Genomic DNA, 9,031 nt, shown 5'->3' on the forward strand with positions numbered 1-9,031 from the left:
GTGGTTGCAAAAGAGCTCGAACTCCTCTCTGTAGAAGTAATGTCTCCAAAGCTTCAGTGCGAAGATGACGGCTGCTAACTCCAAGTCATACGTCGGGTAATTCTCCTCGTGTTTCCTCAACTGTCTCAAGGCATATGCAATCACCCTATCCTTCTGCATAAGGACACAACCCAAACTGACACAAGATGCGTCTGTATATATAACATACTTGACCCCTTACCCTGGCAATACTAGCACAGGGGCAGATGTCAACCTGTCCTTCAGCTCCTGAAAAGCTGCTTCTGCCTTTTCATTCCAGGCGAACTTTAGATCTTTCCGTGTCAACTGAGACAAAGGTCTAGCTATCTTCGAGAAATCCCGAATGAATCGTCGATAGTAACTTGCCAGACCAAGAAAACTCCTCACCTCGGTAACCGAACCGGGCTACTCCCAGTCCTAAACTGCGGCTACCTTAGTAAGGTCTACAGCTATCCCTTCCTTGGACACCACATGTCCCAGGAACTTGACTGCTTCTTTTCAAAAGTCGCACTTCTTGTACTGTGCAAACAACTGATTCTTCCTCAGAGTATCCAAGACTACTCACAAGTGTTCCTCGTGCTCTTCCCGACTCTTGGAGTATATCAGAATGTCGTTAATAAACACAATGACGAATCGGTAAAGGAACGGCCGAAATACTCTGTTCATCAAGTCCATGAACACAGCCGGAACATTCGTAAGACTGAACAACATCACGAGAAACTCATAGTGCCCAAAACAAATCCTGAAAACCATCTTCTGCACGTCTTAATCCCTAACGCGCAACTGATGATACCCTAACTGCAAGTCGATCTTCGTGAAATACTACGCTCCTCTCAACTGATCAAACAAATCGTCTATCCTGGGCAGAGGATACTTGTTCTTCACCGTCACTTGGCTCAACCTACGATAATCAATACACAATCGCAGTGAACCGTCCTTCTTCTTTACAAATAACACGGGTGCTTTCCAAGGAGACACTCGGCTGTATAAAGCTAGCATTTAACAGATCATCGATCGATTTTCTCAGCTCCTCCATCTCACACGTAGCCATGCGATAAGTCGGTAATGAAATAGGTGTCGCACCAGGCACAAGGTTGATCGTGAAATCGATCTCGCGCCGAGGAGGTAGTCTAGGTATCTTACTGAACACGTCCTCAAACGCTTGAACCACTAGTGTGTCTTCAAGTGCCAGGCCATCAACATTCTTCAGTAAGGAAGCATAATAAAGGACTCAAAAAGGGCAACTGACCTGCACGGGAAATGTAAAGGGCGTGCCCTCAGGCCCGTGAGCCGTCACTAGTCGGGTCTCGCAGTCAATCTCGGCCCTCACTTCAGTCAATCAATCCATACTAAGGATGATGTCCAAATGGTATATCATGGTGACAATCAGGTCAATGCATATTGTCCTGCTCCCTAGATCTATCAAGCAACCCTCACACATTTTGGTGACATCTGTAAAAGTCCCTGGTGCTGTGATAACTCTCACCCCAACCATCGGAGTCGTCTTCAGCCCTAAGCGCTGGACTGCAGAACATGATATCACGGATATAGTAGATCCCGTATCCACCAACAGAAATATAGGAGTACCTTCAATGTGGATGGTGAGCTCGAATGCGAAAGGTATGGTAGCTGTAGTGTCAGGCGCTTCCATTGTAAGTGCGTGAACGTGTGCCTGCTGAGATCTGTTGGGCTGAGGCACCATAGGTCGCTGAGGTGGCCTAAATCGAGGTGCAGGAGACCTGAAGGAAGGATGTGTAGGTGTTGTCCGTAGGGGTGGAGCCGATAGAGCCTGAGGGTGAGGGCAGTCGATTCTCTGTGGCGGCGAAAACCCATTATCTCTCATGCATGCAAAACAACTCTCTACAGCATGACCTGGTCTCCCACAATACTTACATGTCACACCAGGTCACCTCATCGGAACTAGTGGCGCCTCGATCCTGGGAGGAGAGTCGGTACCGGATCTCTTGCCAAGGAATGGCCTGCTCGGCATATCTGGTCGTGGCCTAGGGATCATAGGCCCACGAGAACATGACATTCGATCCCCATCTTGCTCCGCCCGCATAGACATGTGTACTAGCTCAGCATAGGAGGGTATGTTAGCACAGCACATCTTCGAGCGAATATTAAGTCGCAGGCCCTCGAAAAAAATGCCGCATCCGCATCTGCGCGTCAGCAAGTACTGTAGGGACGTACCTGCCCAACTCCGTAAACCGGTGCTCGTACTTTGTCACTGACATGCCCCCTGTCTGAGGTACAAGAACTCATTCTCCTTCTCGTGCCAGTACGTCTAGGGATAGTACTTCTCATGAAAGCGGAACTTAAAAGCTGCCCGTGTCCATACATAGTCAACTGCAACGGTCCGCAGGACACTATCCCACCACAAGCTGGCCTCCTTTTCAAACATAAAGGTGGCCAACTCGACCTGCTCCAACTCTGTACAGTGTAGCATCCTTAGCATCTTAGAGATGCAGTCTAGCCAATATTCGGCCTCCTCGGGTCTATGAGAACCCGCAAAGGTAGGAGGCTACAAGCGCTGGAATCGCTCGAGGAGGCCACCATACCCAAGTTTCCTGTAGGGTATATAGCAGGTGCAAGTGAAGGCACACCCTCATCCTGAGCGGAAGGCCCTACAATCCCAGCAGGGCATTTAGATGGTGAAGGTGGAGTTGCACTCCCACCCTGAGCTAGGGCCCCTGCAATAGTGGCCAAGAGCTACTGGTGCTGCTGGTGCATCATCATCATCAACTGCTCCAACCTATCAGTAGGTGGGGCCAACTGAGGCTCATGCTGCGTCGAAGAAGACGCACGGTTTTGCTCACGAATCGGTGGTGTGTAAGGTGGCGGCCTAACTGTAGGACCAGTAGAAGGCTGAGGCTCAGGCATAGTCTCACGAATCGGGCCCAAACCAGGGTCTGTACGACCTTCACTCTGGGGAGGTGCCCAGTCCATCGAATTAATAAGTGTGAGGCGTGCCATACTCCGTGTGACCTTAGGTGGCATTCCCTATATAAAATAGGGTGCAACTTACGTAAGATGTAGCATAGCAATACACAATCCTTTAAGCATTCCACACAGCTTTATAGCAAAAGAGACCGCATGCATTTTATTTACCAAAATTTGTCACAGCACATGGAATACAGTGTTACACGAATCATGATAGAAAATGCATACAAACGCAAATATCCTAACACAACAACAAAATGAGTTACGGGGTGACAACTTGGATGTCTAGGCATCCGAGTCTAGTGACGGAGGAAGGGCACCCTTATCCAGTAGGCAGCACAAGATGGACCTCAAAGTGCGAGTCACTTTCTTAAACTTGTATTTCATGAGGCCCCAAAGATCCATTATATCCTGTCGTAGGACAGCCTGACCTTCCTCAAGTCGAGCTAAGCAAGCTCGAACAGTGTCATGCTCCAGTGCCGTAGGAGGGGAACTCTCATCTGTATCCTGGGCCTCCTCTTCTTCCTCACTCTGCTCTTCTTCTATTTCAGCTCCCCCTTCTTCCTCACTCTCTTCCTCTTCGCTCTCTGTCTCATCCTCACTCTCATCAAGTCGGGCTTGTCATTGCCATGGCCCGATTCTCATCTGATTGAGAATCGCTTCATTGATGTAATGGATCGGCACTGGCTTTTCCGCCCCAAGTCTATAGCCAAACTCATGAACAATCTTGCATATGAGTCGGCCGAATGGGAGCGAATCCGACCTCCTGTTAGAGCGTGCGGTGAGAACTATCTGTCACAGAACATACGTAAGCACACACAACTTCTCTCCTTGCCCCACTTAATACAGGAAATCTACCATCAGGCGCGTGCACTTGCTGCAGTTGCTCCACTTGGGGTAGACATTGAACATGAAGATGTGGTGAAGTAGATGGAAGTCACCAGTCATATTGGTCGCTAGAAGGCTATCGTTGGGTTGCCACTGAACCAGTTGGCCACAAAGGGTCCGTGTGCGGCGATCTCTTTCACGTGCACTCCTCAGATTTTTCTCACTTGCATGTACCTCTCTAAGAGGCACATTCATAAGCCGAGATACTAAACCAACGACAATTGTGGCTTCCCGATCTCTTCCGCAGGGGATCTTGAACTGCAAGGGCTCCAGCGTAGGCTCTCGAATGTGGGCAAAGAAAGCTTGGACAGTGCCCACATTTGCGCGGTACTCGCCCTCAAATAGGGGACCCCACCTGGCCTCTTCTAGGCGCTCGAGCAAGAGGTATTCCCCAAATAGCCTTGCATCCACATGAGCTTCAAAAAGGACTCTACGGCCCTCATAAACTCCATACGACAGCTCCGCCAACAGAGTCCTTTCGACGGGAGCCTGGGGATCAAGAACCCGTTTAGTCTGAAACTCCCGATTGACACTCGTACTCGCGGCTACACCTCTCGGTCTCCTCGAACGAGTAGGGCGACTAGGCCCAGCTTCTTCCACAAGAGCTCTTTTCTTTCCCATGAGAGAAAGAAGGGCGGAAAGAGAGAAAATAGTCGTCACAAGCTCAAAAAGAGCAATTGAAATGGAAGAAAAAGTGGGAATAAGATGGGTTATGTGCTCACAAGATCGTTGCAGCACACAATGGTATTTGTGTGTTCCAAAAAGAGAAGGAATGAAGAAAGTTGAAGGAATGGGGAAGATTGGAAGAGGGATTGTTGGGTTTTTGGAATCTTAAGCTACAAAAAGGGGATGTGTAGGCTCAAATGAAAGGGGATAAAGAGGAAAAATGATGGAATAGAGTAGGTTAGTGAGTTTACACGAATTTGAGACTCAAATGGAGGGTTTAAGAGCTCAAATGAGATAATGGAAAAGAGTTGGCAGCTGCGGTAGAGGTTTTTGAGGGGGTGGTGCAAGGGTTGCACGAAAATGAGAAAAGGAGTGTTTAAAGGAGAGGTTTGAGTGAAAAATCTAAGATTTTTTTGAGAAAAGAAGAGCTTGAAGTGGTGGTTTGTGAAGGATAGGTAGCATAGGAGGGGTTCTAATCGACCCCACATGCGTCCGTGGGCCACACAGCACCCAGGACCCATCAGCCTGAGTCGTCCTGCCCGGCCAAGCCTATTTGGTGGCCGGGCCTCGCCGGTCTCTGGACTATCCGGTGAGGGTTCGCCCTTTGGGCGAGGTCCTCCTGCCCACTGGGTCCCAAAAAGGTGTGGGTCCCACCCTGGGTCCCCCTGGAGATATACTATTAGGCCCCCAACTCCGTTTTGACTCGTTTCGGGTCATTTCGAATAGATTCTGATGTATATTCATGTTTTCCAATTTTAAACGGCTGGGACGAAATAAAGCATGGTCTAAACCCGTCAATTGACGGTCTAAGGGTGATTTGGGATCGACTCATGCGATCACGGATGGGTACAGACCCAAGCAAGGTGATCGATTTCGATGAACTTTGCCAATTGACGAAATCAAGGAAACCTAAGCTTGTTTCTACATTTCTCTCACACCCAACTATGTTGAAAAGCATCAGCGTACATCGTGTGACCCTAAGCCAGGTCCGGTTTAATCCAAATCATGCTCTGATACCAACTTGTAACGCCCTAAAAATCGGGTGTCAAGTAAAAGTCCAACTCCCGAGGTCCAACGCATCACTTATGCAACATATTTAATGATGATTAAATGTTGTCTGTATTAGTGCATAAAATATAAATTAGATAAGCCAAAGTAGCAAAACATAATCCAGGGACAGTTGTAATACGCAAGTGGAAGACTTACTCAAACACGTATAACGTTATAACACAGCATAGTTCCCCAAAGTATGTATGCATTGTCAGGTCAATAATTACATGTATTGTTTCCAAATATAAAATGTCAAAAATGTGATAGTCCACTATAAGTATAACCCTGAAGCCCCGTCGATGCGGATGGCCTAAGCGAAACCACCGGAGAATTGCATATATAAGAACTCATCCTGATCGTCATAATAATCGGGCTCCGCCTCCTGAGTCGCATCATCATCTACAACTAAGACAGAGTCTGGTTGGTGTTTAATACACCGTCCCAGAACGTGGGAGTGAGTGATCAAATCAATGGGATCATAGAGCAAAGGTTAACATGTTATCAATTCAGTCAAGCAGTAATGATAAAACAGACATATCAGACATTCCTAGATACTCTTATTAATGCAAGCATGAAATGTAAGCATGATGCATGCCCTCGCCTACACTCCCTCGTGCGACATCATCTTACGGTCGCGACATGCTTTCTTCCCTCTGTGCTCTTTAACCTGGGGCACATGCAGTACGATAGAATGAGCGTGATTACCGAGTTATTATTAGTCCCTTTCATACAGAAGGATTGAAAATCTAAGGTACCTCCCTTATATCAATTCCCAAACAATGATCCATTCTAAGGTCGTCAGTCCTAGCAATTCTCATAGGATATTGCAGTTTCTAGGTCACTGTAAAGGGCTCGTCACCTTATCAGTGCAGGCCTAGTGTACTCTTGTTGCTACATAAGGGCTCGTCGCCTCTACGCAGTCTTAGCGTACACTCGAGGTCACTACAAAGGGCTTGTTACCTTATCAGTGTAGGCCGACAGCTCGAATACAGTGTCTCATACCACCGTATTCTGCTCACGAGTCTGGGTTGCTCACTGGTCACTACGGGGAGGCTCGTCACCCCAGCATAGGCCGATAGCTCAACCACGGTGTCTCATACCACCATGCCCGGCTCATGAGTCTTAGCAGATCGAGGTACCAAGGTTAACAGGATTTTCACTGGTGAGTTTGGTACCTTAGGTTCAAGCAGTAGTGTTCATACATGGTGAATATACATCAGGTCAATCGGGTTTCTTGACGAGCTCAACTAGTACGAGCGCACGTTGAGTTAATCGACATGAAGTATGTAAGCACTCCGTGTGGCCTAACCACTGCCAACATCCCAAGTACGGCTCGGATTCATCGATCACGTCCTATGTGGCGAGACAACCTCAACCACCTATTCAATGCCTGTTACTGATTGCCTGGACTATCCTGTAGTCCCAAACAAAATCAACTATAACAGATAATCATACAAGCTTATCAGAATAGTAATGGATCAACAATTCCAATCATACCAGCATGTGAGCATTTGATGGCTTTCAACTTAAACTTGAATTCACACATAGGCAGTGTCTAAGTAATACAGACAAAGAATATAAGTTACATGGAGGAAATCATATACATCGTTAAGGTAGTTGAGAATTTCTTCTCAATACCCATATAAAGTACAATTTATTATACACTTGTTCAATCAGATATTTCTACAAACACTTAGACTACATATTCCAACATACATGATGTATGTTAGTGATGACATGTATTAGGGCAAATCCTTACACCAGGGAGTTGCCCCGTATGCCACATGCATATACCCACGGCAGATAATCATGGCATGCATAAATCCAAGTTCCATATCCATTTAATCATTTGCACAAACACTTGGGCTACACACTTTAACATATATAACTAATATTGGTCGTGGCGTGATTTAGGGCAAGTCCTTTCGCTAAAGAGTTGTCGCATATATAATAGGTGTATATCCATGAAAGATAATCATGTTAGGCACAAATCCAAATTTCATACGTATTCAGACATCACAACATATATATAGAATACACTATATGCCACATATTTCATATATACTTATAAAACGAAACAGACGACGCATTTTGCATGTAAAATAGCACCCACGTGAGTTATAAATTATTAACCGACATTGAAAGCTTTGAAAACCATAACCTATACGTTTATAGTCCGCACCTTTCGCCAGTAGACTCGTAACAAACTCAGTTTTAAAGCTAAGTCTTTGTCTACGGCAGATTGCCAACCTATAGCATAAATTAGGTTAGCTATTTCATAACTTACACTATCTAAAACCCTAAAACAGATTAGGGTTAGGTTTTCTTACCTAAGAACAGGATTGGTATCATCCGAATAGCAACACAGGAGTGGTGGCTAAGCATGTGGAGCGTCGGGGAAAGATCCCAACATCTATCTCTCACTCTCTCTCTCTTTCTTCCTCACTTTCTTCTTCTCTTTTCTCTCTTCTTTCCCTTAGGTTTTGCAAAATTCGTATGGCATATGAGAGGGAGTGTTTAAGGTCCTTATATAGGCCCAGGTTTGATGGAAATGGCCCCATGGCCAAGGTATACTTAGATTATATCCAAATACGAACTATTCCGGTCCAACGGAACACTTCTGATGGCCCCTTTTCTACGTGCGGTCAGACTTAAGCTCCCTGACCATGGATCTAGGTCAGGCTAAGTTTTCATTCCGATCGAATTTACAGATTAGCCGTGGAGGACCGGTTTCAGTTCAACGGTCACGGTCACTTGATCAGGGCCACAAGTACATTGACATGTGTGGGACATTTCTCCTGATTCGAGGGTGTATTTGGGTCAGATTCTGATGGCCTGAATCCTTATATTTGGCCCGCAAGCGACACGACTCAGATTACTTAAATTCAAATTTTTATTTCTAAGTATTTTCACGTTTCTCACACACTTTGTTCCGGGCTCAAGTTGTGCATTTCTAGACAGAATCAAGACTTGATTTCTGAGAGGGTTGTCAAGTCTAGTAATGCAGTCATATCCATATAGTTTCAGGATAATCGGACTTTCGACGTGTGGTCAAGGTCCTATACGGAGTTTCGGTGTGCTCCCAAGAGCAACCGGGTTTAAGGATGGATTCTAGATTTCAGGGTAATGTAGCGTCAATGATTCTGCATGTTTTGGGTCTTGCAGATCATATTTAAAGTGATTAGTGCTAATTTCACAAGCACTCTAGTTTAGCACTTGCTAATATTAACCTAATTTTCTAAGGGTTTTCGTCCTGGGTAATAACTGTCAGAGGGGGTACTCGGTCTTTGTACAGATTTTTCCGAGACGTTACAAAATACCACCACAAACTGATCGAGGAACGGCCGAAAAACCTCGTTCATCAGCTGTATGAATGCGGCGGGTGCATTGGTCAGTCCGAATGACGTGACTAGAAACTAAAAATGACCATAGCGTGTCCGGAAAGCCATCTTTGGAATGTCCTCCT

Source organism: Magnolia sinica, chromosome 7 (genome assembly GCF_029962835.1).
Source record: "Magnolia sinica isolate HGM2019 chromosome 7, MsV1, whole genome shotgun sequence".
In the NCBI taxonomy this organism is placed as follows: Eukaryota; Viridiplantae; Streptophyta; class Magnoliopsida; order Magnoliales; family Magnoliaceae; genus Magnolia; species Magnolia sinica.